This window comes from Apis dorsata, unplaced genomic scaffold, assembly GCF_000469605.1.
Source record: "Apis dorsata unplaced genomic scaffold, Apis dorsata 1.3 scaffold_728, whole genome shotgun sequence".
Lineage (NCBI taxonomy): Eukaryota > Metazoa > Arthropoda > Insecta > Hymenoptera > Apidae > Apis > Apis dorsata.
In genome coordinates, this window is record NW_006263893.1 from 129,045 (window position 1) to 135,414 (window position 6,370).

The window sequence follows — 6,370 nt, forward strand, 5'->3', positions numbered from 1 at the left end:
AGAAAAAAGTAGAGAAAAAGTAAACATTTTGAGAATTTTAAAAATGTTGAATCTAATAAAATTTTTTATTTGAATCTTATGAATTTGAAAATTATATTTCGATCTTTTTACTTATTATTTTATTTAAAAATTAATTAAATTCTCTTTTTTAAAAAAATAAAAATGGATTATAAAAAATAAACAATTATTTTCTAAATATTAAAAAAAATTGCTGGGATCTATCATTTCACTTAATCAATTACGTATTAAGGATTAAAAGATATCATTTTAATATCAGATGATGATCTAATAGTTGATGATTAACCTGATTACACGATAGTTTTGAATAATTATTGAAACGACGATAATAGAAATTTGGGATCGAATTATGAGAGAAATTTGATGGTATGAAAGTTTGGATTTCTACATGATGATTCATAAATATATGTCCAGCAGAGCGAAACGTAGCTGCAAAATTCTCTTTTGCAATTCATGACTTAACGAGCCGATGTCTTCTATAAAATCTGAATTTAATCAACAAATTGTTTGAATACCGAAAACTATTTTTAAAAAATTATTATTTTCATACATTACATTATTTCATTATATTTATGTCATTATTTCATAAATTTTACATATTTTTATTTATTAATTTACAGTAAATATTTATAACAAACATTTCTTTTTATAAGAAATAATTTTTAACAAAAAACTTCGAACTAAATTTAAAATAGATTAAAAAAAAATATCATTTTAAAATATTCTTAATTTATTTATAATATATAATATAATATTATTCTGCATATATATTTTAAAATATTAAGAAATTTATAAAAATTATAAAAATATATATTTAACATTAAAAATATGATTGCGAAAAGTATGATATATTATATATCATTATATTATATATATATATTATAAAATTTAAAAAATTAAATATTTTTTCACTATTAGAAAATAATTAAAACAAAAAATTTTATTGCTCAAAAACTTTTATATAACGAAGATTTTAATTTTACTCTTAAAATTCCAATTAGCGAGAATCGATCGTATTATTTTTTTAAGTTTTATTTCTCTTTGAATTAATGATGCTTTTTTAAATATTTTATCGATGCAACATATATTTCGAAAATAATCTCAATCTGTGTCAAATATAATCTCAGATTAAGTTTTTTTTGTAAAAATTAATTGTACAACTATATATCAGTTTCTTTCATTCAAACATAAGATATATTTATTTTTTTGAAAGACTAATAATAAAATTTTTAACAATTTTTTTTATATTATATTAAGAGTATTATATTAAGAATATTATATTATATTATATTATATTATATTATATTATATTATATTAAGAAGTAAGTTTATATTAAGTAAATTAAATTACTTAATTTCAATTATTTATTCAGTTTGAAAAATAATTTTCAAATAATTTTTTCTAATTATTGAAAATTAATTTTCAATAATCTGAGATCGATCAATTTGTTTAACCGATCCATTTACTTAATTTTTTAATTATTTATGATTATCGTCAATAAAGGAAATATAAATTTTATGAAATACAATTGTTATCAATAAGTGACTTTAAGATATGCTATAATACGGGAATGACAATTTCATTAATTCTTTTTACATTGTGTTATTTTTTTTTATATTGTGTTTGAAAAACAGATCATCTATTATAAAAATATATTCAAAGAAAAGTTAATAAAATATAGTTTCAATGAATAATATTACATGTAACATGCATTAAGACGGAAAATAATTTATAATAATTATTATTGATATATAATAATTATAGATTGATTCAATATTAAAATTTTAGTTTTAATATAAAAAAATAAAATATATACAAACTAATATAGAATATTGAAGGATACTTTTGAAAAGTCGAAAGTTTATTAAAGTGAAAATATCAGTTAAAGCTTATTTATTAAATTATAAACAATTAAAGTTAATTGAAATGAGAAGCAACAGAATGCAACAATGATATAACAGAGACAAAGTGATCTCGCTCTATTTCCGTCTCCATCTAATATTAAATTAAATTTAAAAGATAAATTTCATATATCTTTTGAATTTCGTTCTCTAGAATTGACTTTTCAAAGCTCTTTCAAGAATATATTAATAACATATTCTATAATATAATAATATAATATTTAATATAATAATATATTAATATTCTATCGGTATGAATTTCACAATTTTCAAATCTGAGCAACAAATTAAAAACAATTTAAGAACAATTTAAATTTATATTTGAGATTTAAAAGATCAATAAAAATATTTTTATTTATAATAATATTTATTATATACATAATACATTTATTTATAATATTATACATATTATATACATAATACATTTATTTATAATAAAATTGGAATAATGATGTAAAAAATTTTTTTATTTTAAAAATTAAATATCCTATATATNGAATATTAATTTAGAATAAAATCAACTTTTAAAGAATTTCAGTATTATTTTCAATATTATTTTTTTAAATATATCTTCATAATGATACGAGATAATAAAATTTTAAATTATAAAATATTCCGATTTTAATACTCTATTTTTTGATATAAATATTTATAAATTGTTGTAATTATATATAAAATATGAAAAAAATATAAAAATTTGAGAATTGATTTTAAATATTCAAATTTTCCATAGAAAAATAAATTGTTTTATGTATAATTCATTGTGTTCTATATATATATTTATATTTATTTTCATTAAAGTCAAATTTAAAGATAAATAAATTTCTTTATAAAATAGCATATGAAAACTTTCGTTATTAATTATACATATATGTATATTATGTGAATGTATTCAACATCAATTTTAAATTAAATTTCATTGTTGTAATAAAGAAAGACATTTGTTTATATTATTGAAAATATAGATAGTATATAATTTAAAAGAAAATTTTAATTTAAAAGAAATTTTTATGTATATCAAATAAATTTCTAGACAATATTATATTATATATTTAAAAAAAAATTAAATTTTTAAATTTTACATTATTTTAATATTTATTATTTATTTTATTTATTCCTGTTCTTTAATTACAATTCCTTAATTGTTTATTTATCATTCTTTATTCATAACTTCATTTATCTTTGTAATGTCAAATATTGACAGTGAGAAAAATAAATGATTGTCGATGTTTGAATAAGAATAACTAAAGTGAAAATCTAATTAACTAATGAAAATAACAAATAATTAAAAAACAACAAATAGCAAATGATAAATAAAATTTATTCTAAAATAATAATTTTTTTAATTTATTGATTTCTTCAAACATTTTTTCACACATAATAAATTAATATTTTTTTAAGTATAATAATATTTTAAATAAATTAATTTGTGCTAATTTTATATAATTATATAATAATAATGTATATAATAATATGTATAATATATATAATAATATAATTATATAATAATAAATTTAACTTGACATCCCACGGGAAATTTTTGTTTTCATCATGAATTAATTTTAATGTAATTTATTTTTTTTTATACATGAATAAAATTTTACGTTTATTTTATAGTATATGATTAATTAATTAAGTTGTTTACTGATTATAAAAAAATATATTTATTTAAAAGTATCCTAGTCAATATTTTTATCCCATTATGAAGTCAATTATTTAATCAAAATTATATGCAATAATTTATGAATATAGATATATTAATAATATAAAAGAGATAAAATGATCTCTGTTCCATTATTGAAAATTAAATTTTTATAAATGTTAAATTTTCATTTTATAAATTTTAAAACATGTTTCTCACAAGCCTTTATAATCTTTTAGTTTATTCTATTCCATTAGAAGAAAATTAAAGACCCAAGATATATTTTTTTTTATATAGCAGCAAATTGTAGTAGATAAAAATAATAAAAAATCAGTAATTAAAAATTATAAAGAATTATTTATTATAACATGCAAAATTTAAAAATGATAATTTCAAAAACATTTCCTCTAACTAATTAAAAACATTGATAAAAAATAATCATAAATCAATATTAATAACATTATGAATTAAAGATAAAAAAATAATAAAGAACAATATAATATATTTATAATATGAAAATATAAATTTTTATAATAATAAATGCTTACTGTTTTCGATTTTGTTTGGATTAACAAAAAATTACTCATTATAATTTCGTATCAGATATCATCTATTTTGCCTGAAAAACAAAAAGAAAAAAAAAGGCAAACATTGTTCATAAAGCATCATTTATATTCATTTTATATTCATTCATAAACTTTTACATATTAACAAAATATGGCATTATTAAATTAAAAATATTTTCTTTTTTTTAATAAAATTAGACACTGAATTTATACATCTGAATTAAAATTATTTATATTTATACTTTCAAAATATTAAAAAAAAATATTTTAATTTAGTGATGTAATTTTTTCATAATAGTAAATATATAAATATAAAATAAATAATAACAAATCTAAGAAATATTAAATCAATAAAAGATAAAAATAAGAAAATTCTTTTTTCACACAATATATTCCATAAATATATTTCCATCTTAGTAAAAATCTTTAAAATTACAATGCAATCATTTAAATAACTTTATAAATTTTTTTATATTATGTTACGTAAAATTAATTGAAACAAATTTTACTTTGTTTCTATTATTATATTCAATATTTAAACAATTTTTTATAAGTTTGCATCATTTAATGTAATTTTTAGTGGTAATTATCTAACTTATAATTAGTTAATAACAGAAATTAAGAAATTATAAACATGCATGAAATTTATTTCTTTTAATAAATTTTTTTATTGATTTTTATATTAATATATTATATATTATTTTATATTGATATTATAAATATTAAATATTTATAAATATTAAATATTAAATTTAATATATAATTTATTTGTGAAAGTAAATAAATGATAATGATTAATTGAAACACAGTACTACTTAGAATATGATACAATAATATTATAAGAATATAATATAATATTTAGTGTGCTCACTATATTCTATATACTACATACTAGTTATCACACAATAAGTTATTTTTTTTATTTTTCGAAAGCTATAAAGTAGTTAATTTATAGATTTTTTTTGTTTTTTATTTTTTATTATTATTTATTTAATATTTAAAATTTAAATATTTTATACACAAAAAAAATTTTTATTGATAGAAAAAGTAATAGAATATAACATACAGGTTTATTGATTTGATTTCATAAAAATTTAATACTCTTATTTATCATTAAACATTTTGCACAATATTTAGCCATTTATTATTTATTAGATATATTAAATAGAATACGATATGTAGAAGAAATTTTTAATCTATAAGATATATCTAATTTATGTATGTAATGTATATATGTATGTATGTAACATACAGGATATTAATATATTCATAGATCATCTTTGAAAAATCGATTCTAAAGATCAAAACAAAGACAAAAATTGGTAATTTATTATTTAATATATAATTTATAAATCTTAATCAATATTTTTTCATATATCTACATATAATTATAAATTATAAGCAATTTGATAAATTGATATTAAATAGAGACTGTTCTGGCTCTGTCAAATCACAATTTTATTTTATTTTTGTTTCATTATTACAAATTTAACTTAATAAATGAATGTCCTTTGTATAGCAATTTCTCTTTAATTTTATTTTTGAAATTAATCCTTCAAATATCCGATGAATATCTTAACATTCTGTATATTTTCTGTATTTTCATTCTTTATATTCCTTATATCGTTGAGATCGAAATTACTTAGATTTTGATCAAATAAATTTATAACATTATTTGAAAACTTTGATTATTTCTATTTCTTTTTTTTTTATTTTCAAAATATTAATTATTCTGAAAATTACAAAAATCATTTTAGAAAAGTATGAAAGAATAGTATACATTTAGATTTTCTATAATTATTATATAAAATTTCTTACATAAGTTTTCTTTTAAAATACATCTATTCTAATAATTTTCTAATTCGAAATAAAACAAAAAACTAAATATATGAACGCAATTAATTTATTGATTTAGTCCAATAATCAAAGAATAATTAACAAATTAACAAGTAATTAATTCAAATTACTATCCAAATTAATTTATATTTTAATACGATTCCCGGTATTCTACGCAGTTAGACGTCTGTCGGTAGAAAAGATACCATCGGAATATCAAAATCCTCCACCGAATCGTGCGTACGAATCAGTTTAACGTGACACATCACTCGAATGCATCCACATTGCGGAATATCAGGAGATCAAATCAGCCAATACCGACAAAAATAAAATTAAAAGATGCCTTGAATCAATCAATTCATGAATCTTCTCTCTCTCTCTCTCTCTCTCTCTCTCTCTCTCTCTC